General features: G+C 39.1%; 1 protein-coding gene across 2 annotated transcripts in view; it reads right to left on the minus strand.

Moving 5' to 3' along the window:
• The window catches only part of LOC149213032 (uncharacterized), a 113,692-nt gene that overhangs the window by 7,514 nt on the left and 80,560 nt on the right, over positions 1–25,618 (minus strand). The gene's annotated exons all lie outside the window — the stretch shown is intronic.

Below are 25,618 nucleotides of genomic sequence, written 5' to 3' on the forward strand. Positions count from 1 at the left end.
AACCATTAACTAGATATCATATTCGTATCTCGACTTGAAAAAATTCAGATCTCAGCATGAAAGATATAACATGAAAAACCACTGAAACTGGCAAAACTAATTTTCCACAAAATTTTAATATTTTTTCAAATTTTTTAAATCTTTTTTCAATTTTTTTTTATTTTTCAATATTATAAAAATGAAAATTAAAAATCTAAAAATTTAAAATTTAAAATCTATTCTAAAACTAAATTATATTAAAACTAAACTATATAAATAAAACAAAGTCTAAAATCTTTTTATTTTATTTTTTAATTTTATATAATAAAAATCCATATAAAAAAAAAAAAAACGATTAATTATAAAGATTAAAATCTAAAAATTTAAATCGTAACAAAACTTAATCTAAATTCTAAAAGATAAACTACGAAAATGATCAAATTTAAATTATATTAAACTAAGCCTAAAAAAACAACTACGCCTAAAAAAAATTGCACATATCTAATTTAAATCTATGTTAATTTAAAAAACAAAAAGCAAAATCGTATTTTTTTTTAAACAAAACGAAATTATATTTGGACCCTAATCCTAAGAAACTTATGCGAATGTGCCTCAAGCCGTAACACTGCACGTTACAGCTCTCCTGTTCGTAAACACTTTTAATCAAAGGTAATATAGAGATCAGGTCAGAAGAATACGATGAGCTGAGCCAGATATGAAGAACGCAGATGTGCGGGTCAATATTGTGAACCAGATTGTCAAGCAGACGATGAAAACGCGTACCTGAGCTTACGCAGTCAATGGTGAATGAGCAAAGACGATTTGAAGCTTATTTCGAAATGCTCCGGCGTGTATGAGGATTGGAGCTGACCTGAGGCTGTCCAATCTGCAAATCGTATGTGCTTGACGGCTTTGATACCTGAGGATGCTGTAGTTTTGCTGCTTCCGGCACTAGATTTAGGCAAATCATCTAAGCAATCCGTGGCTGGCTTGTAGGCTTCTATGACAGCGTGAAGCATATAGCATAAACGTTTGCAGGAGTTCGTGGGTGAGGAAAGAATGTGAGAAATCAAGCGGATGAGCAGATAAGAGCCACAGTGGCAGCGTTGAAATTTGCAGGCAATGGAAGACGTGCTGACAGGCTGGGCATTTGCTGAGGCAAGAGCGGCTCACGTGAAGATTTTCCTCAGCTGATGTGCACGTGCGTAACATCGAAAACACATCTAACTTGACCTCAGTTTGATGACGGACTGGAATATGATCACAAAACTTTCTGCTCGTAAACCCCTGAAGAGAAACCCTGTAACCTGAAATGATGAAATCACCCAAAAAATAATATGTACATAAAACCGAAATCAAAAACCCTAATAAAAAAAAAATTTGAAACCCTAAAACAGCTGATTAATGTACAGATTTTTGGCCCCTTGACAGCCAAATTCAGCAATAAGAACAGGGATATTTTAAAGAACAAAGATTTCAGGTTTTCACTGTGAAGAACTTCAGAAAATCTCTCATGCAACTTAGAAAAAATAAACTGAATGATAGACCCAGGATCAAATCCAACTGGGCTCAGCAAAAAAAATGCTTGCGGGAGTTGGCTGGTTCAGCCGAGAACTTCCCCAAACGCCCGGCACTCTTTTTCAGTAAAAGTCTTCTGCACAACTCAAAACAACCATCAGTAAAGAGGGCAAAAATGCTGCTAGATCTCAAGAAGTAATGGAGATACCTGTCATTACTTCAGAAACCCTAACAGCACCCAAACCCCAGCATGTGAACAAGATACCTGTGCCCACAATACTCTACAAAAAAGCTATTATTAATGGCTGAAAAGAAAATATGCAGAAAATTAAACAATCTCACAGCATTTCAAGAGAGTAACACCAGCAAGATATGGACCCCAAAGTCTTCTTTTATTAACCAGAAACAGATTTACAAGAGAGCTTCTTCAGTATCAGACTCACAGATCTTCTTTCAGTACCCTGAAATGACCCCTAGCACCCTATTCAAAGGAAATGATCCCAACGGCTAGTTCGAGTGATCCATGTCGAAATGATCTCGACCGTTGATGAAAATCAAGACATCTCTTGATCTCATCCGTCGATTTATTAAAAAATAATATTTTGCATGCATTCACTTAAAATATTATTATTTTATTATTTAGGGTTTTTTCTCTATTTTTTAATTTTTATTATTTTTTATTATTTTTTAACTTTTTAATTTTTTTAATTTTTTATTATTTTATTATTTTGCTAAATGGATCATCGAACCAAGCCTTCGAAATCATCACCTAGGACCTAGGACTTAGGACTCATGAGGGGATTCAAAACATTTTTCAACCCTCAAGACACATGCAATCATGATTTTTACAAATTTACATCTTAAGGGGGAAAACCCCTTTAATACAGACCCTCAGAAACCACCCAGTTTCTGCGACACAACTATAATCTAACAGATCAACACACTAGGATTCTCCTAAAGTTCTAATGACAAAATCCATCCCGGCTTTGGGGTCAGGTTTGAAGGAAAACTCTGCCGATCCATGGATCGGTGAGACGAAAAACCTTCCGGGACGTAGATTACCACTAGAAAGTTAGGTCCACCTAGGCAATTTACATACATGACTCATGTCTGCTAAGATTATTTACAATTAATACATGCAGACTGGGTTTTCAATCAAAATGATTAAGCTGCTGATGACTGCAGGATGGCACGGACACGCTGATCAGGTGCTGCCCCTTTTTGCAAAGAAAAGGGGGATGTACTGCATGGGTAGTTGACCAGTAGAGGTCAACATCTGGCTCTACTTGGGGACACGTTGCTGCTTGCAGGAATGTGAGAATCCAGAATCTGCATCCATACAACACAAAAATAAGTAGCGTCCATCCAAAAATCATCATATAACATTAAGCACAGGAAAGATAAAAGCTCTTCATTTATTGACTATCTAAAGCAGAAACAAAAATGCGGAAAAAACAAGGAGTAGGGTTAGAAATACGATACAAAAGATGCCCCATGGCATCAGATGTGTTCAATATAGTGCATACTGAGCATTTGCCTGCTTTCAGGCAAATCTGTCGGCTGCTTGTCGGATGTGCCATGTCCAATTTTGCATATGGTAGGACTTTTTCCTATCCGAAAATCAAGCTGCTCACAGCCGTCTGATGCGTCAAATCTTCTTCTTATTTTCTTTCTCTTGCGCTTTTTCTTTCTGGCAGGTTGAATTACTGATGATCTGGTACCTTCTGTTTCAAAACTATCAGATGAAGTGTGTAAGATATGCATGCTAAGTCTTTTTGTGCCTTGCATCTGATTTTTATCGTTTTTAAGCTTATCTGGATCATCTTCAATTAACCACCTAATGACCTCCTCATAATAAGATGGAACTTGTTGCGGCAAATGAGAAGGCTCCTGGTTTCTCTTATCATCTGACCATTGTTGAATCTTTTGAACTTGTATTCTAATGGCATCCATCTGACTAGAGCATTCATCCCTTATAGCACTGATTTGTATGGCATGGTGTTCTTGCATGTGTTTTATTACTTTATCATTCTTTTCCTTTATGTCCATCAAGCAATGCTGCATGAAATTTATTTCTTCTTTATGATTCGCTTGCATGTCAGCCAACTGATTGTTATGATTGAACGTCATAGAGTCGATTTCCCTATCATGATCAGCTTTCATGGTCACCATATTTTCCTCTAAGACTGACATCTTGCTTTGCATGTTTCCAATTTCTGTTTCATATCTAGTTTTCATGGCCTCAATTTCTTTAGCATGTTGATTTTGCGTGACCTCAATCTCCCTATTACGTTTTTCCAGGTGGGTGCATAAAGTTTTCACATCATTGACATAATTAGTTTGATTGATTTCCATATTTTTTACCAGCATCATTAGATCTCGTAAAATTTGTTTTTGCTCTTCCCTTTCATTGTCATTTGTCCCTGATTTTTCACTATCATGAGCTTGATCTGCAATATTTTCGGTGGATGACACATTCTGATATGAAGGGTCGTCTTGGGATCTTTCACCATCAGCTGGACCTCTTATCAAACTACTTTTATTCTGTTGCACAATTTTAGAGGCAGAAGGCAAGCTGTTTGGATAACCATATCTATCTTCAAAAGCATTTATAATGTCTTTTAAAGAAGTAAAAGAATCCTTAGGAAAATTGTTAAACCAATTCAAAGCATCATCTTCTAAAGAAAGGACAAATAGACGCATTTTGATATCATCATGATTAAACTGAGGGGGTCTGCAATATATGATCATGATGCGAATAAACAAGTCTAGATGCCTTTTAGCAGCGATTGGATCACCATCTGAAAAAATAGGTAATTCAGGAATGGCCTCCTCCGGAAAATCATGGAGACGGTGAGTAAAACGACATGGTTTAAATGAATAATCCATGATGAACAATAAGGGATCAGATGGATGATAGAACTAGCTCTTTGCTCAAGAAAATCAAAAGATGAAAAAAGTGGAGTCGCCACTTGAACAACGAGTCTGATTCTAAGATCCAGAAGCAATCAACAAACAGATATGCGGGAGGCTTCTTGTCTGGGAAAAATAAGGAGTCGCCACCCAAACAAGAAACACATCGAAGATATGCTGATGATATGGCGAAAAATAAGGCAATAAAAGATCCAAATGATAACCTTAAAGGTCGAATCTGCCAGCTCAAATGAGAGATGAGAAAGATGATAAGATGAATGTCGATGAAACTCCAGGAACAGAAAAACTCTGTCCCCGGCAACGGCGCCAAAAAATGTTGGCGTTGCCGGGCCAGACGAATGATAGAAAGATGAACAATGAATGATAAAAAGTCGTTGAAACACCGAGAAAAAGTATCCCCGGCAACGGCGCCAAAAAATGTTGTCGCACAGATTGACACGACAACGCTCAGACTGGGGGCTGTCACTCTGATCCCCGATCCCTCCGTTTAAGCCTGTCTCCCGCGGCTAAGGGGGGTAGTCCCTGTGAGATGATGAGACCAACTGTCGACCAGTTGGTTGGGAGACACGAGATACGATATAAAAAGGACTCGATGGATTTGATTAATTTAGCAGACCAGTGCCTTAAGAGATTGTTATTAAAACGATTACTTGTTAGGTGATGTAGAAAAGTAAACCGTGAACAGCAATCATTTGTCATCAAAGGCATCAGCTAAAACACAATGATTTAAGAATAACCAAAACAATATCCAGCAACTGAAAGTTTCGAAAAGATAAATGCTTTAAACCACCACGAGAATCCTAAACCATTAACTAAATATCATATTCGTATCTCGACTTGAAAAATTTCAGATCTCAGCATGAAAGATATAACATGAAAAACCACTGAAACTGGCAAAACTAATTTTCCACAAAATTTTAATATTTTTTCAAATTTTTTAAATCTTTTTTCAATTTTTTTTTATTTTTCAATATTATAAAAATGAAAACTAAAAATCTAAAAAATTTAAAATTTAAAATCTATTCTAAAACTAAATTATATTAAAACTAAACTATATAAATAAAACAAAGTCTAAAATCTTTTTATTTTATTTTTTAATTTTATATAATAAAAATCTATAGAAAAAAAAAAGAAAACGATTAATTATAAAGATTAAAATCTAAAAATTTAAATCGTAACAAAACTTAATCTAAATTCTAAAAGATAAACTACGAAAATGATCAAATTTAAATTATATTAAACTAAGCCTAAAAAAACAACTACGCCTAAAAAAAATTGCACATATCTAATTTAAATCTATGTTAATTTAAAAAACAAAAAGCAAAATCGTATTTTTTTTTAAACAAAACGAAATTATATTTGGACCCTAATCCTAAGAAACTTGTGCGAATGTGCCTCAAGCCGTCACGCTGCACGTTACAGCTCTCCTGTTCATAAACACTTTTAATCAAAGGTAATATAGAGATCAGGTCAGAAGAATACGATGAGCTGAGCCAGATATGAAGAACGCAGATGTCCGGGTCAATATTGTGAACCAGATTGTCAAGCAGACGATGAAAACGCGTACCTGAGCTTACGCAGTCAATGGTGAATGAGCAAAGACGATTTGAAGCTTATTTCGAAATGCTCCAGCGTGTATGAGGATTGGAGCTGACCTGAGGCTGTCCAATCTGCAAATCGTATGTGCTTGACAGCTTTGATACCTGAGGATGCTGCAGTTTTGCTGCTTCCGGCACTAGATTTAGGCAAATCATCTAAGCAATCTGTGGCTGGCTTGTAGGCTTCTATGACAACGTGAAGCATATAGCATAAACGTTTGCAAGAGTTCGTGGGTGAGGAAAGAATGTGAGAAATGCGCGCAGATGAGGGGAACTATGCAAGCGGATGAGCAGATAAGAGCCACAGTGGCAGCGTTGAAGTTTGCAGGCAATGGAAGACGTGCTGACAGGCTGGGCATTCGCTGAGGCAAGAGCGGCTCACGTAAAGATTTTCCTCAGCTGATGTGCACGTGCGTAACATCAAAAACACATCTAACTTGACCTCAGTTTGATGACGGACTGGAATATGATCACAAAACTTTCTGCTCATAAACCCCTGAAGAGAAACCCTGTAACCTGAAATGATGAAATCACCCAAAAAATAATATGTACATAAAACCGAAATCAAAAACCCTAATAAAAAAAAAATTGAAACCCTAAAACAGCTGATTAATGTACAGATTTTTGGCCCCTTGACAGCCAGATTCAGCAATAAGAACAAGGATATTTTAAAGAACAAAGATTTCAGGTTTTCACTGTGAAGAACTTCAGAAAATCTCTCATGCAACTTAGAAAAAATAAACTGAATGATAGACCCAGGATCAAATCCAACTCGGCTCAGCAAAAAAAATGCTTACGGGAGTTGGCTGGTTCAGCCGAGAACTTCCCCAAACGCCCGGCACTCTTCTTCAGTAAAAGTCTTCTGCACAACTCAAAACAACCATCAGTAAAGAGGGCAAAAATGCTGCTAGATCTCAGGAAGTAATGGAGATACCTGCCATTACTTCAGAAACCCTAACAGCACCCAAACCCCAGCATGTGAACAAGATACCTGTGCCCACAATACTCTACAAAAAAGCTATTATTAATGACTGAAAAGAAAATATGCAGAAAATTAAACAATCTCACAGCATTTCAAGAGAGTAACACCAACAAGATATGGACCCCAAAGTCTTCTTTTATGAACCAGAAACAGATTTACAAGAGAGCTTCTTCAGTATCAGACTCACAGATCTTCTTTCAGTACCCTGAAATGACCCCTAGCACCCTATTCAAAGGAAATGATCCCAACGGCTAGTTCGAGTGATCCATGTCGAAATGATCTCGACCGTTGATGAAGATCAAGACATCTCTTGATCTCATCCGTCGATTTATTAAAAAATAATATTTTGCATGCATTCACTTAAAATATTATTATTTTATTATTTAGGGTTTTTGCTCTATTTTTTAATTTTTTTTTATTATTTTTTATTATTTTTTAACTTTTTAATTTTTTATTATTTTATTATTTTGCTAAATGGATCATCGAACCAAGCCTTCGAAATCATCACCTAGGACCTAGGACTTAGGACTCATGAGGGGATTCAAAACATTTTTCAACCCTCAAGACACATGACATCATGACTTTTACAAATTTACATCTTAAGGGGGAAAACCCCTTTAATACAGACCCTCAGAAACCACCCAGTTTCTGCGACACAACTATAATCTAGCAAATCAACACACTAGGATTCTCCTAAAGTTCTAATGACAAAATCCATCCCGGCTTTGGGGTCAGGTTTGAAGGAAAACTCTGCCGATCCATGGATCGGTGAAACGAAAAACCTTCCGGGACGTAGATTACCACTAGAAAGTTAGGTCCACCTAGGCAATTTACATACATGACTCATGTCTGCTAAGATTATTTACAATTAATACATGCAGACTGGGTTTTCAATCAAAATGATTAAGCTGCTGATGACTGCAGGATGGCACGGACACGCTGATCAGGTGCTGCCCCTTTTTGCAAAGAAAAGGGGGATGTACTGCATGGGTAGTTGACCAGTAGAGGTCAACAGGTAGCATCGGATGTGCTCTAGCTCGGAAATTTTGAGGAGGGGCTAGAATACATGAAATCTCAAGAACCCAGAAATCCTTTGGAGAAATTCCACCAAAATAGCACCAAGTGCAATCCATCTCTAAACCGAAAATACATCAGCAAACAAGCTCCACATGACCTCTAGCATACAAAAAAAATTATGCTACAACAAAAACCTACATATCATCAAAATCATTGCCTGTATTAGGATCTTCATCATCAATGTCACCCTCTAAGCATTAAAACAAGATAGAAAAATCATAGCATGTCAAGTCAAGATTTTGTTTTATTTGATTGTTGGGTATTTTATTTAGTAGGATCATGATAGAGGAGTTCAACAACCAATGCCACTAACATCAAGGAACATAGAGGGCTTCGTGCTCTTGATTAAATACTGGTTCCATACCCTCGTACATGATAAAATCCAATGTAGCATTGTAATCCACCCAATACTGAAAACCTTGAAAACTGTTAAGTCTGCTGGATTTTGAGTGAGATCTAAAATTCTACTTTCTCCATATGAAATCCAATGAGGTCAAAACCACTCTCAAACATCCTGAGTCATTTCATGGTAATGTTAAAAATGTAAGTAAAAGGATGAAAATGAAATATAAATTACCACGAAATGCATAGAAATAGTAGGGACATATGCTTGAATATTAGGCACCTATTATGGGCTAGTGCCCAACTATGGCGTACATTAAAAGAAAAAAAGCAAAATTGGCCCCACTTGCTATGTTCTACGTGAATTTACCGAACCAAACCAGACAAAAACGGTTCAAGTCACCAGTTCGAACCGGTTTTGCCTCAAAACAGTCAGGTCAGTCTAAACTGGTCAGTCCAGTTCAGTGTTGCACGAAGCGCCCCCCCCCCCCCCCCCGGTTCCAAGCCCCGAAGCGCGTCCCGTACGGAAGCGCCTAGGAAGCTTGGCCGGAAGCGCGCTTCCGAAATTTTTAGACGCTTCCTGGAAATTTGGAAGCGCTGGCGCTTCCGAAGCGCCGAAGCGCGCTTCGTACGGCGCTTCCCAGACGCTTCCCAGACGCTTCCCAGGCGCTTCCCAGACGCTTCCCAGACGCTTCCCAGGCGCTTCCCAGACGCTTCCCAGACGCTTCCGTACGCTTCCAGAAAAGCTTCCGGAAAAGCATTTAGAAAATCGTTTTTTTTCAATTTTTTTTTAAATTTTAGGTGAGTTTGCTTGTTGGGGGTGGGTCCACCTTGGGTTAGGGTGACAAATGAAAGCAAAAAAAAATATAAATATAGCAGATGCTCCCTCATGGTAATGTTAAATTCTTAAAGTAAAAGTGACATTCTCCTTTATTTTTCATTTTCATCCTTTTACTTAAATTTTTAACATTACCATGAAATGACTCAGAATGTTTGAGAGTGGTTCCAGCCTCATTGGACTTCATATGGAGAAAATAGAATTTCATATCCTATTCAAAATTCAGCAGACTTAACAGTTTTCAGGTATTCAGGATCAATGGGATTGTGGCATTTCATTAGATTATATCAAGTATGAAGGTATGCGATTAGCATTTAATCAAGAGCACCAAGCCCTATATGTACCCTGGTGTTGATGGTGTTAATTGTTGAACTCCTTTGTCACGCGGCACGCCCTTAGCAAAAAATTACCTTTCAATCAAGTCAAAATCATCGATCAAACATGTTAAGCTTTTTCTACCATATTTTAAGTCTTGAATTAGGTAGTTTGATAAAAATTGGGCAATGTTGACTAATATCCCTAGACAATCGAGGTAGAGGCAAAGGCTAGACAAGAGGAGAAGAATCTAGATTCTAGATCATTAATGTACAATGGATGTTATATCTATCTTGATTTATGCAAAAATATGCATGTTTTCATGTCTTCTACAATTAATTTGGTATTTGGGATGTTTGTTTTGAGTATAAATGCAAAAAAATATAAAATATATATATATATAGCAGACGCTTCCGCGGACGCTTCGCTTCCTAGATTTTTGGAAAATGACGCTTCGGCGTCCCCGCTTCCAAAAAACGCTTCCGCTTCGCTCCCGCTTCGTGCAACATTGGTCCAGTTCAGTCTTTATAACACTGATCTCACCTTCTAACCAAATTCTTGGTCTTTTAACCTCATTTGCAAAAATGAGTTAAGGGATTGAGCTCTGAGGATACTGTGATCATTTTCCATCAAGCAAACAAGGGGAAATCAGTTGTTTTCACTGCCATGATTCATCCCATGAGATACATTTATTTTTGCTTGGTGTGATCTTGTATCATCTTATCAAGACAGATCATATTTCAGTGTCGATTTGTGATGCAGCACTTGACATCATATACATCTTATATCAGTTTTATTTTTATATTTATGTAGCAATATGTTTGTTTGATGTTGTTGCTTTAGATGCTTAAAAAAATGAAAAAAAAGAATATATTGTTGTATATTTTTTATTTCCCAATATCTTCTCTGACAATGGTGATAAGTTATAGTCCAGAATCTCAGCAATAAATTCAACAAGACAATAAATGTAACATTGGAATGAAACAAGGTTAACAGTAACTTGTAAGAAAAAGCATCCTTTCAGGACTGCAACACCTCTCTTCTAGCCATGAAATAAAGGTCAGAGGTCACCAATTTGGAGTGGAGGTGTAGGGGAGTCACACTTCATGTCTGTAGGGTCCATTGTAAGGGTAGGTTGAATAGGAGGTTGTCAAATAAGGAAAAGAAAACATAGAAATACCCCAAAATTTCCCTCATTTTTTCATTAGTTGAAAGATCTTTCATGAAGGTGTTGAAAATGGTAGCGTGGAAGGTCTTCTTGACTCGTGCCTTAGTCAAGAAAGACCACAATTAGTCTTCCTTTTACCATGGACAAGTTCGTGGTGAATAGGACAAGTTCATGGAGATGGTTTATTCATGCGCAGAGTTGGGGGGACAGTTAAGCGGACTTCCAAGTGCCAATTCAAATTTAGAAGAGGACGAGTGGGAGCTTCAGTTTCTAACTGAGGCAAGGACGAGTTAGAGAGTCAGTTTGACATAGTTAACAAGTCAAACTCAACTCATGTTCTAAGTTTGTACTCGCCAGATATACTACGGGTCGAATTGATAAAAGGACGATAAAGGAACAAGTTTGCATCATTATTGTTTGCATGAGTTTGTGTGAGGAGAGCTTCTTGTAGAGAGAGCATATTTTGGGGGAGCCATACGCTAAGATAGAGAGACATTCTTGTTGCAAGTTTGTGCTAAGATTAAGGAGGAAATTCCTAAATAATAGGGGCCCAATTTGTGCTAGGAAATAGAAGATTTCCCATGCAAGAAAATAGGGGCAGAGACTGCACAAAGAAGTAGGAGTTGGGTCGGGTTGCTTGTAGGGTGTTCAAGCTAAGTATAAGAAGAGAGAACAAGTGTGTTTTCTGTGAAAATTCCTAATCCTCAAGGAACCCCTACTATAGAGAATTTGAATCTACTTCACCTACTTGATTTTAATTACATTCATCAAGTTATTCTTCTGAATACTGAAGCAAATTACTTCTGTAGCCTACACTACTTAAATTTGATTACATGAAACAAGGAAACTGAGCAAAGAACAAGATACATAGGATACAGTTATTTTTGGACAAAATAGTCCCCGGAAAAACCCAATTCGGGAAAACCAGTGCAGCAGCTCTGAGGGTTTATTATTATGCAGGAGAAAATTTTGAATACAAATCTAGGATGCTCAACTAGCAATTCTTTACAAAGAAAATACTAGACAAAAGACTGGTGAAATAATCTCACCCTGTCACTGGAGAATTAATGACTAATCCTCAGCTCTGGGAGGCTCTGCATCATCTTCTGATGGACTCTGTGTCAAACTGCATCACCCTGGGCAGTTTTTATGTCACCCCTCCTGGGTATTACGCTGCCTCTCTGCACTAGATCTTCTGCTGGCTGAGAATTCGACTTTCTTGCCTCCAATCTCACACCCTGGCTTCCGGCACCTGAACTTCAAATTCCCTCTGCAGAAACTAGACTTCCCCACACTGACTGTGCTGCCTCTGCGTCAGCACTATGTAGGCCAGCGTAGCCCTCCCTTTCTCTAACTTGTATTCTCCGAAAATTCCTCCCGAAATATCACTGCCCCTCTGCTGCAAGATCTCCCCAATGGACTTTCCTCCTGAGAACTTCCCACTTCAGAAAATCGATTTCCTCAATCTCTTTGTGTGTTTCTAAATGAACCCCAAGCCTCTTTCTTATACTTTTCCTGTTGAGACTTCAACGGCCGAGATTAAGTCTCTAATCAACGGCTAAGATTAAAACATGACTTGATCCATCTCTTAGATCATTCTCATATTTTGATTAATACCCATTAATATTTTAATTTCCCTAAGTTTAGACTTAGGAACCCCATTAAAAATATTAATTATTTTAATAAAATACAATTTGGGTGGAATTTCACCAAACGGTTTCTGGGTTCTTTAGAACTCATGTGCCTTAGCCTCTCCACAATTTTTCAAGGCTAGAGCACTTCCGATGCTACCAAAAACTAACATTTTCTAGTGACAGTATTGCCTTGTAAGAGATCTATTGCTCAAACTCTACCAATAAATTCTACAGTAGAGAAGTGGGTTTTCTCAGTTGGGTTTCCCAAGAAAAATCATTGTGTTATTGTGTGATTGTGTTCTTTATCTATGTGTTTGTTTCATTGCTTATCTACAGTAGAGAAATTATGTGTCTTGGTGAAACAAAGTTAGTATCAAATTGTTCATCATAGCAACTGCTGAATTTCGTGGAAAAAATACATGGTATTAGAGAAGAGAACAACATAAAACTAGCACCAAGAAGATTAGATTTGTGAAGAACAGAGATCAGTTTGTGAAGAGCAGTTCTTTGGACAAGGAGGATGGTGTACCAAGGACTGAGAGCAGATCATTGTTTAGAGGGAGCCTCTAACTTCTCCTCATGGAAGGAAAGGATCACAATAGTGTTGGAGGATAATGGGGTGGGAGAGTTTATCAAGAATCAAATACTACCCACCTCAAGATCCCCAACAATTGGCCCAACATACTAAGAATGATATCAAGGCAAAGAGGATTATTCTAGAGGGGGTCAAAGATCATATTATTCCTCATCTCTATGAGAAGAAGACAGCATATGAGATGTTCAAAGCCATCTTGGATCTGTTTCAAGGTACCAGTGATGTCAGGAAGCTAGCTCTCAAGGAGAAGCTAAGGAGCATCAAGATGAGCAAAGGAGAGCCCATCGTCACATATCTTTCGAAGTTCACTCAAGTTCGAGATGAGCTAGGTGGTGTGGGTATCACTATACCAGAGAGTGACCTTGTGAGCTTTTCTCTATTAGGACTTCATAAGTCTTGGTATAGTTTCTAGGATGTTGTCAATGACTGAGAAAATTTTCCTAGTTGGGAAAGGTTATGGACTAATTGCATTCAAGAAGAGATCCAGAGAGGGACCAGAGATGGTAGATCAGCAAAGACACAGGACGAGGAGAAATTTGTTCTCGCAGGCAAAGCCAAGGGAAAGAAAGGCAAAGGGGAGTCTGATTTCTACTAGGAGGGCGAGAAGAAGAAGAAGGATCTAAGTAAGATCAAGTGTTTCCATTGCCACGAGTTTGGGCACTATGCTACTAAGTGTCCTAATCGGAAGAAGAGATCTAGCAAGGATCATGTGGTTGCATCAGCTGAGGTAAATGGGTTTGCTTCTTAGTTCAAGAAAGATTTCTCATTGATAGCTTGCATGGCAAGCTCATTAGGGAGCAGCACATGGTATATTGATTCTAGAGCGTCTTTCCACATGACCAGGAACAAGGAGTATTTCAGCCAGTTGAAGGAGAAGGACATGTAGTTTCAGATCGAGCCAGGAGATGATGGAAAGTATGCATCCAGGGGAGTGGGTATTATCATCTTTGAAAGGGAGTCTGGGAGCCCTCTCCATCTCTCTGATGTCATCCATGTTCCAGGCTTGAAGAAGAACCTTGTTTCAGCAGCTACCCTTGAGGACAAGGGATATGATGTCATCTTTAGCAGAGGTAAGGTGTACCTCAAACACTTAGCTTCTGGGTCAGTGAAGCAAATAGGTATGAGGATGAAGAACCTTTACAGGTTGCAGGTTGAAACATGCGTAGCCTTGAGCAGTAAGGCAAGTGGTGAGCAGGGTAGAGATGGTGAACTTTGGAAAAGGCGCATGGGACACTTTCATAATGGGGTGCTAAAGATTCTTCAACAAATAGCCACAAGAGTACCAACATGCATCTTTGACAAGAATGGAGTGTGCAAGGGATGCACGCTTGGCAAGTATGCCAAGACTTCTTTCATGGCCGAGACAGGAGAGCCAAAGGGATTTTGGAGTTGGTGCATTCAAATGTATGCAGGCCCTTCTCTTCTTCATCCCTTATGAGACACGGGTATTATGTTACTTTAATTGATGATTATTCTCGAAAAACTTGGATATTTTTTATGAAGAAGAAAGATGAGGTCTTAACCAAGTTCATGGAGTTTAAGGCCTTGGTAGAAAACCAGACCAGGAAGAAGATCAAGGCAGTGAGGAGTGACAATGGTGGAGAATATGTCTCCAATGCCTTCAAGGACTTGTGTGCGAAGAAGGGCATTAAGAAAGAGTTGATTGCACCTCATAACCCTCAACAGAATGGGGTGGCTAAGAGAAAGAACCACAGTATTGTTGGAGCGGCCAAAGCCATGTTGCATGATCAGGGACTACCTAAGTTCTTGTGGGCAGAGGCATGCAACACTGCAGTATTTATGTAGAACATGAGTCCACACAAGTTTCATGGACGAGTTACACAAGAGGAAGCTTTCACAGGTAAGAAGCCTGATGTTTCAGACTTCCATATTGTTGAGAAATCTTGCGCATTAATGATTAAGAAATTTCTCTTCTTGATAATTTCTTGTGATATTCTTTTACTTCTTGTATTATGATCTTCTCTTTGTTATATTATCAATGTGTTCTTTTCATCAAGACAATTACCAAATAAACAATAGAAGACAAGAGACACAGTATGTAGGCTTATCAGCCAAGGCCAAAACCTCTCACTCTTTGAGAGGAAAACCCAATCAGAAATTCTTCTTATCGATCTTTAATTGACGAATACCAGGACCATGAAAAATACCCTTGACTTTAGTGTCCTCCCAAGACCCTTGTCACTAGCCTCCTTGATGTTTTACCTCTTCTCTTTCTCGACTTCATTCTAGACTCTCGAACTGCACTTCTCCTTCTAGCTCTCGGCTTCCTTGATCTTCTGGTCATCGACTTCTTCTTCTTCTTGGTCTCAGCTACCTTAGTCCTTGACCTTCTCTTGTAAGCTAGTAGCCCTACCACCGAAACCCTAATATTTTCTTCTTCGGCTCCTTCCACCCATACAGGCCTTACACCCATACAATAGACATCAGCTACTTCGACTTCCTCTGGATACCTTCGGCTCTACTTTCTTCGCATGTGGGAAGACAAGCTAACCCAAAACCGAAACTGGAGTATCTTCGTTCTTGTTCTTTTTGCTTCGTTGATATGGAGACTTCTTCTAGAGGCTATCTCACACTTCTTACTTGATTTGCTTGACCGAATTCATGCCTTTCAAATGAGGCCATATATACAAGGTTGTTCATGATGCTTAGGCCGACATGATCTCTTGGACGGACGCCGACTTCATCTTCTAGATTCTTCATTCATTCTTAGGCTTATTCACTTAGGTAAGTATTTAACAAAATTATGATATTAATGTGCTTTAGGGAGTGAGATTATTAGTGTAAAGTGTAACTTTCACAAGAGAATGTCAGCTCCAAAGTCAAATGCTATCACATTAAACAACATAAGCAAATCCTTTCCACAATGAGCAATTAGAACATAAACAAGAGTATACTTTTATGCTACTTGTTAGCTCTGCTATGTTCTTTGATACTTGATGGATCAAAATAGGTGTTGAGCAGTGCTGGTTTGGGTTGTGCAAGGCTGGCAGCAATTTTTCATGTTTTCTCCTTCATTTTCCCTTTTCTCCTTATAACTCCCATTGCCTCCTTCCCCTTAAATTCTCCTCATTCCCCTTTAAGCCCCTTTGTCCTTGTTTTCCTCCCATAACCCTGCATAAACCTTTAAATCGGCTTTTGGGCGCTTTTTGTGTTATAATTTTATTAAACCCCTATAAACCCTTTTTCCCCATCCCCGCGCGTTCTTTGTTATAATTTTATAAATCCCCGATAATTTTATAAACCCCATATTAATCTATTTCTATTTTACCCCCGAACTATAGTCCTAACCCTTTTAAACACGCGCATATAATAAAATTATAAAACCCCGGGCCCGCGGCTTTACCTGTCACATCAACCCCAAATATGCGCGTTAAATCTGGGCCATCCGATCCTCCGTTTGATAATCCAACGCCATACGCAACCCCCGCTTCCATGAACTGCTCGTCCGTTAGGCAGCGGGAAAAGCGGTTTCCCCACCGTCCCGTCAGACACGCGTCACATTTTCATTCCATCGCACCACCCTGTACGAATACCGCCATAGCCCGAAAGTGGTGCGGGGAAAACCTTTTACCGCCCGTCCTGCCTATTCCCCGGCCGTTAACGCGCTTGCTCCTTTCGCTCCCGATCACCGTCGGATCTGCCGCGTCCAGATCCGACGGCCCTCATTTCTTCATCCGCCTATCTTCCGATATCCTCTGTCAAATGATCTCCACCGTCCGATTACATGATCTGACGGTCCTCGTTTATTCCATCATCCACCTCCTGATTCCTCCCGCTTCCGATCTCCGCCGTCCATTTTGTCATCCAACGGTCAATATTCATTTGCAGGTCATCGTCCAGTTTCATGCAATTTTCCAGTGTTGATAATATCGGTATCGGGAAAATATCGGCGAGGGTCCAGAAAATATCTTATCGGCAATATCGGCGAAAATATCGGCAAAATATCGGCAAATATCGGCAAGCATAAAAAATGCATAATATATTCATTTTTTTTCAGATTTTAAACATATAAAGCAATAACAACATGAAATAAACACATTGGCACATAAATATGAAGAAAACACTAATATATATGATGTCAAATAGAAATGATACATCAAAGGCGATACCAAATCCTACTGATCCCTAATAATTGTCCATTCAAGGACTCAAATGTGGAGAACCAATACAAAATAACATCACATATATAAAAGTATCTCATCATCATGAGTTATATGTAGCATAACAAATAAAAATAGCAACTATCTATCTGAAATCACTGCCCTCTCCCCCTTTTACGGGAAAACATGATGGGTTGTTTGCCAGGCTTGCCCCTAGTAATAGGAGGCCCTGACCCTGCCTCTGCACCTAATGTCAAATAATGAGTGCTAGGTATGGGGCTATGCTCTCCTATATCTATAGCAGATGGTGTTGATGCCGATGCTCCCGTAGTGTCCTCCTCCTCCTCCTACTCCTCTGAGTGCTGCTGCTCCTCTGACTCCGAGTCCTCCTCTTGCTGCCCCTGCTCTAATGGATCAACTGCCACTGGCTCTAACCATGAAGGTGACTCCTCCAAGAGGGGCTCCTCAGACTCCACCCTCCATGGAGACAATACATCAATATTTTCTAAGCTAAGTCACATGACACGAGGACACGAGACACGGAGGACACGTAAATACGAGTATTCAATACGAAACACAACGACCTGGAAACAAGACACGGGGGACACATTTTATATATATATATATATATATATACCGAAATATAGTTTTTTATCCATATTAAATTGCAGGTTGCAGCCTATCTAATCAAATTAAAATATAATTACTTCTCAAAGTTCATAGTTCACTTTAAAAAATAAATAGAATCAAAATTTACTATTTAGAAATTAGAATGTGATATGCTTGGTCTTGATTCTTGAATATTCAATGTTCATTGTTCATGTACAACTTACAAGCACATAAGAAAATAACTAAAGTCTAATCCTATTGATTTCCTCTACCCCTCTTGCGAGAAAATGCCACAGCTTTCCCTTTCCCTCTAGATGTAGATGTTGGTGTTGGTGGAGTTGCAGTGGAGTTTGCTATGCTCTAGAAGCTGAAGAACTGGAAGTAGGAGCTACAGGAGGTAGACCACGTCCTCTACTGGTGGCAGGGGTAGCCTGGGCAAGTGGTGTCACCTGGAAACATTACAAACTCCCAATCCTGAAATCCTAAAAAATTGACAAGTCTGCTGCATTTTGAATGAAATCTAAAATTCTACTTTCTCCATATGAAATCCAATGAGGCCGGAACCACTCTCAAACATCCTGAGTCATTTCATGGTAATGTTAAAAATTTAAGTAAAAGGATGAAAATGAAGATTAAGGAGAATGTCACTTTTACTTTAAGAATTTAACATTACCATGAATACCATATCAATACTAGGGCCTAGAACGCTCAAACCCTCCTTGGTAGAAACCACATAGCTCTCCCCTTCCTTCTCCAGCAACAAAAAATGAAAATGATATGGAAAAAACCAAAATCGGATTTTTATAGGCCATGCGGAAAAATTTTACAGTCACTGGGCGATATTTTCGATTATCGCGCGATATTTTCGGAAATATCGGCGATATTTCGGAAATATCGCGATATGAAATATCGCCGAAAATATCGCGATATTTTGTTGGCGATATTTCGGCTCGCCGAAAATATCGCGATATTTCCGAATATCGCCGATATTTCGGCGATATTATCAACACTGCAATTTTCAGTGTTTTCGGCTTGTCTTGTGCACGCAGAGAAAGAGACGATCCAGCGACCTGCGCATTAAAGCCCTCAACTACTGTATTCAATGCAATGTACCTCCGAAGGACAAAAAGGACCACCTTGAGCAGATAAATGACTGCAGCAGTTATTGAAAGTCATGCAGATAATACTTCACCTGTTCAAGGAGTACACCAGAGTACATTTTGCTCATTAAAACATTCAGATTGTAGCAGAAGACCCATATCTAACTGTAAATGCGGCTGGTGGTCAATTAAGACACCTCCACGCATAGCCTAGCAGAGCAATTTTGTAAACAGACTCTATATATAAAAGAAAAAATGTAATGAGGATGATGAGTGTTATTCTGTTGTAAGCTTCAATTTCTAGAGACTGTAACTACTGTGTAACCTGCAGCTTCTGGTATTAATTTCCAGCTAATGCAAGCTTCTTTTGCTGTTAATTGCTCACTTTCCACTTCTCCTTCTTGTTCCAGGCTGTGCCTATTTTACATCTATTCATGTGCTGTTAATGTTTAGCATTAGAGGGGCTGTCATCCTACCTTTGTGTTAGGATTTAGCATGTATAATTGAATTTGTTTGCAGGTTTCTGTTGTCTTGATACTAGGGAGCTGTCATCCTGTCTGTGTATTAGGAAACAGATTTATAGACCTTTTAACTGGTTGCAGCCGGCCATCACAGGGTCCTGTGCATCTGCTGGTGTGGTCAGTCTTCTCCATTATCACCTTATCCTCAAACTGTGAGTAATTGGTGGTCTAAAGCCTTGTAGTTTGGGGGTGTTCACCCATGTCTGGGGTCAATCATAGTAAAAGTGGTTATCTGGCTTGAATATGCAGCATTTGTTTCATTCATCCACCAATTTCCAACATCTTTGTTGAGTTTGTAATGTTCCCGAGCATCTCTGAGATACAACCTAGGAGAGTTTCTTGGAGTGACAACATTAATTGGCGTCGTTGCCGAGGAGAGGAGAATTGAAGCTCAGCTTCCCTGGGAGAACGACACAGCTTCAAGCTTTGATGACAAACAAGGTTTGAACACAGTTTCTGGTTGTAATCATCTGTTTGGCGACTCCATTGGAGGAAGACCATCCTTCGGCGACTCCACATTGAAGTTCTAGCTCAGTTGGTGAGAAACACCCGAAGAAATCCTCAGAAATTACCAGCTGAACCACTGCCTGAACCTGAGAAGACTGTCAAATCGAAGAAAGCATCACAGAAAGGGGCATCAGGATCAGGTAAGCCTAAGAAGTCTCATGCATCTCTGAAAGATAAAGTTGTTGTTGAAGATTTACAGTTTGAAGATTTAGAGCACAGCTCTGTTAATAAGGAAAAACCTTCAGAGATTAGTTCAGCCCCTTGTGCAGTTTGTTCCCCTTTGAATCTCATTCCAAAGAAAGCTTCCCATTCAGTCCAAAACATCCCTTTATCTCTGCCATCCATCACCTTACTCCTTACCATTCAAACTGTTACCATTCTTCCAAATATTCCAAACATGGCAGGACAACAAGCACCTACGAGCATAGAAAGAATTGTAGCTGCCAGATATGGACCATTGGTATTGCCTGTGCCTTTAAATCCTATGCCTGTGGGAGAATATCAAAAATATATGCCTAAATTTACTGGTACAGAGGGAGTAACAGCAGAAGAACACCTTGAAGCTTTTTACAGTTATGCTGATAATTTAGATATAAGTGAAAATGACGTGTGGATGAGATTTTTTGTCCAGAGCCTTGATGGAGAGGCTAGGAAGTGGTTTAGAGAATTGCCCCAGAGATCTATAACAGATATTGAAGCATTAGATGATGAATTTTTGAAGCAATGGGGAGATAAAAAGGACTTGCTATATTATCATACTGAGTTTGGTAATCTGAAGAGGGAAAATGGGGAATCAATACCTGATTTTAATAAAAGATTCAATCGAATGTATAGTAAGATACCAGCTGAGGTAAAGCCTACTCCTACCTCTGCCAAACTCACTTATGCCAATGCTTTTGACTCTGATTTCTGCTTGTTATTGAGAGAAAGGAGATGTGTTACGCTGGCAGACATGCAGGATGCAGCCTTAGAAGTAGAATCTAACATCATGGCTGCAAAGAAAATAAAAAGTCAAGTTGACAGGAGAAGACAGAGAAATCATGCATCTACTTCTTCTGCATCATCTTCAGAGCCCAAATTGGACAAAATGACTAAGATGACAGAGTCATTGGCTGCTGAAATTTCTAAGCTTAAGGTTGAGCAGAATTCAGGGAAAACAAGGCAGCATAACACATTTGCTCCAAGAAATCCCAATCCATTTAAAAGAGCAAATGAGCAGTTACAGATTATGCAGAGGGGTAAAGATTCAAAGGAAGAACAGAAGGTTAAAGCTCCTTTCCAAGATGTAGTCATGGAGGAGGAACAATTTGAAGAAAATGAGGATAAAATTCACTGCATGGAAGATAAAGGCAGCACAGCATTTTTGACAATGGCTAAGTATGAACAATCATTACTGCAGGAACAAGACAGTCAAGAATGGGATAGAGAAGTTCTACAATCTAGTGAGTAGCAGCAGAGATATAACCTGAGGTCAAATGCAAAGAATGTCAAAGAAAATCCTGCACAAAAAGTTGTTGTCCAAACAGAACCACAGAATATCAAGCAGAGAAAACCAACAGCTAATCCAGTCATCCTCAAAGCTCCAGTTCAAGAGGTGAGAAGTTCTGATAAGTCATCTTCTTCTTTCAACTTTGATTCAGAAGTTCAGAAATTGAAAATATTTGTGCCTCTGGTTGAGTTGGTGAAGAGTGAAGTATTTAGGAAGCCTATTCTTGAAGCCCTTGAGCTAGAAACCAAACAAACCTCCACTGACTCTATTAATTTGCAAGATGATAAACCTGCCATTGTGCTCAGCCCTATGATTGAACCTGCTGATAATAATTCTCCATCTTTTTATGTCTCATTGACCATTCATGACAAAATCCTCCACAATTGCCTGCTAGACACAGGGGCCAACCACAATTTAATGCCTAAATTTGTCATGGAAGAGTTAGGCCTTGATATCACTAGACACTATCATGATTTATTTTCTTTTGATTCGAGGAAGGTGAAATGTCTTGGGTTGATTAAAGATTTGGCCATTACCTTAACTTAGCTGCCCATGAAGAATATGATGATGGATATTGTGGTAGCAGATGTTCTTCCTATGTTTGGCATGCTGCTGTCCAGAGGGTGGATTAAGAGACTAGGCGGGACATTACAGAATGATTTATCTTATGCAACGGTCCCAATGTTTGGAGGAGAAAGCAGGAGATTGTACAGAGAAGCACAATTGGCATATATTATCAGTGATGAGAAGAATCCTACAAATCATCCTATATATGCAGTGGACACTGATTTTGGAGCATGTATTCTCCAAATAGAAGAATCTCAAAAGGCCGTAATGCAGCTCAGACAACCAACAGTTCAGGCTGAGAAAGAGCAAGGAAGTCAAATTTGGGAGATGTTCTTTGATGGAGCGTGTTCTAGGGAGACTGCAGAAGTAGGGGTGGTGCTAGTATCTCCACAGCAAGAAAGCATTCAGCTATCTTTTAAGCTGGTTTTTCAAGTCACAAACAACATAGCAGAATATGAGGCTTTGTTGTTGGGCCTTAATGCAGCCAAAGACAGAGGAATCAAGAATTTGAAGGTATTTGGAGATGCTGATCTGATAATTCAGCAAATAAATAAAACTTTTCAAGCAAAGCACCCAAGGCTGAAAGTATACAGAGATGAGGTATGGAGAATCAGAGATTCTTTTGATTTTTTCTGTATTTCATACATTCCTAGAGCCCAAAATCAGCTTGTTGATTCCCTTGTTGTTTCTGCTAGTCTATTTATACCTCCTATGCCTCCCAGACTAGTTTATGAAGTCCAAGTGAAATACAGACCTTCCTTGCCTGACAATGTCCACCATTGGAAAGTTTTTGAAAATGATGATGAGTTGAGTAGGTTCTTGCAAGTCATTGATGAGTTCTCTGAAATGCAAATTGACCAAGAGAATTATGCCTTGGAAGAAAACCCCCAGTCCCAGCTTAAAAATAAAATTGGTAAAGACAGCATTGTCCAGCTTCCTAGTAACCATATTCCTAAGGGTCTAATTCCTCTTGAAAGACTGTTTGACCAGAATGATGTGCCTTACAAGGCTGCCCAAAAGAAGACCAATCTACAATCTGTAAGCATGATATAGGAAGTCCAGGTCAGCCTAGGTATGTGAATTTGTCCACTCATTTGTCTGCTGATCAAAGTGCTGAATACTGCAATTTAATGAGGCAATTTGCTGATGTGTTTGCCTGGGAATATAGTGACCTAAAAACTTATGATAAGAATATAATTCAGCATAAAATCCCTCTAGAAAAAGACACTATACCATTCAAACAGAAGTTGAGACCAATAAATCCTATGCTTCTTCCTCTAATTGAGAAAGAAATTAAAAAGTCGTTGGCTGCCAAAATCATTGTTCCTCTTAGATATTCAAAATGGGTGGCCAACCTAGTGGTGGTGAGGAAGAAGAGTGGAGAAATCAGACTGTGTGTTGATTTCAGAAATCTAAACAAATGCTCAAAGAAAGATAATTATCCCTTACCAAAGATGGAGCATTTGTTGCAGAAAGTCTCAGGAGTAAAGGTGATGTCTTTCTTGGACGGATTTTCAGGCTTCAATCAGATTGTTGTGCACCCAGATGATCAAGAAAAGATTGCATTTACCACTCCTTGGGACACTTTTATGTATGCTAAAATGCCATTTGGTTTGATGAATGCTAGAGCCACCTTTCAGAGAGCTATGGATATAGCATTTGTGGGAGAGAAGGACAAATTTGTGCTTATCTACCTTGATGATATAACAGTTTACTCCAGTAGCCATCAAAATCATTTGCAGCATTTGAAAGAAGTGTTTCTGAAGTGCAGGAGGTTTGGAATATCAGTCAATCCCAAAAAATCTCAATTTGTTTTGCAAGAAGGCAAGTTGTTAGGACATGTTGTGTCTGCTGCAGGTGTTCAAAATGAGCTAGAAAGAGTAAAGGCAATACAGACTTTGTCTGTCCCTAGATCAAGGAAGGACATCCAATCCTTTCTGGGCAAAATTAATTTAATCAGGAGGTTTATTTCAAATTTCGCAGAATTGGTTAAGCATGTGACCTCTATGTTGAAGAAAGGATCAGAGATAAGATGGACTGATGCAGCAAGGAAATCTTTTGAGTAAAAAAGCTATTATGTAGGCCCCTACTTTGATTAGTTCTGATTACAGCAAGGAGTTCCACATGTTTTCTTTTGCCTCTGAAGACACCATTGCAGCAGTTTTATTGCAGGCAGATGAAGAAGGTTCAGAACATCCAGTAGCATTTTTCAGCAAGAACTTGAGGGATGCTGAACTAAGGTATGATATTATAGAAAAAAAGGCATATGCTCTTATTAAATCCTTAAAGGCTTTCAGAGTTTATATCTTGCATTCAAAGATAATTGCATGTGCCTTCTGCTGCAATAAAAGATGTCTTAACTCAACCTGATGCTGATGGAAGAAGGGCAAGATGGATTGCAAAAATGATAGAATTTAACATAGAGCTTAAGCCCACTAAACTGATCAGAGGTCAGGGTCTTGCCAAGTTATTGGCTGAAGAAAATTGCAAGTCTTTAGATATTGATTTCCTATGCTCAATGGCAGAAAACGGTCAGACAAATGAAGAAGAAGAAACAGCTAAACCAGACCGAAAGCAGTCAGTGGCCGAGAATCTAGCTTCATGTAATTGGTATGCTGGAATAATTAATTTCTTGTTGAAGCTAGAGATCCCTTTAGGATTTACTCAAAGTCAGGCCAAAACTTTAAAACTTCTGCAAGATTTTGCATTATCGAAAATCTGCTCTACTGGAGGGATCCATCTGGAATATTGTTAAGATGCCTGGACAAAGATCAGTCAAGAGAAGTGATGCAGCAGTTTCATTCCAGCATGTGTGGAGGGCACCACTATTGGAAGACTACAGCCCATAAAATTCTCAGAGCTGGGTACTATTAGCCCACTTTATTTTCTGATGTGTTTACTTTTGTTAAATCTTGTGACAGGTGCTAAAGATATGAAGGAAAACAGCAGTTGAAATCCTTGCCCCTAAAACCAATTCAGGAAAAGGGACCTTTTCAGCAGTGGGGTTTGGATTTCATAGATGAAATCAATCCGCATTCCAATGGCCAGCACAGGTGGATATTAGTAGCCACTGACTATTTGTTAAGTTATGGTATGTTCTATGCTTATAACAGTTTACTTCTTTTTCTTATTATATTCCACCGATTAGCAATCACATGTACATAAAGTAAAGTGCAGATAGAACATTAAACGATCGACAGAAAACAAGCCAAGACAAGAGACACAAGAAGTGGCGGCTAGCCAGGGACAAACCCCACAATGTGTGGAGAAACCCTTTGATCAAATCTTCTTTTATCTTCAATAATTCAGCAGAGAGAAATAATACAATAAATCTGATTCATATCAGCAGTAGCAAACCCTAGATCAGCAACATCAGCATTAGGGGCTTCATTATCAAACTAGGGCAGACCATATCTCACAAACCGACCGTCGGATTGACTTCATTCCACCACCAAAAGTTGCGGCTTTCAGAGGAGGTTCAGATGAACCTATAGCGCAGTTCCAAAGAGGAGATCTTCTAGGCCACGCAAGTCAATCTTTACTTCTGCAGTTGCAGCTTCAAATTCAACAGCTTCCGGCTTCACATGTGTGAGAGAGAGAGACCCATTTCAGCGCAGTAGAGAAGAGACTCATATCTGCGCAGTAGAGAGAGAGAGATGTGATGACATGAGTGTGTCTAAATGAGGAAAAGTCCTCTTATATTTATACACAACGTTGGTGGGTG

The sequence above is a fragment of the Pinus tabuliformis genome, chromosome 1_1, assembly GCF_031772625.1.
Source record: "Pinus tabuliformis cultivar Carrire ecotype Pingquan chromosome 1_1, CPIR1, whole genome shotgun sequence".
Classification (NCBI taxonomy): Eukaryota; Viridiplantae; Streptophyta; class Pinopsida; order Pinales; family Pinaceae; genus Pinus; species Pinus tabuliformis.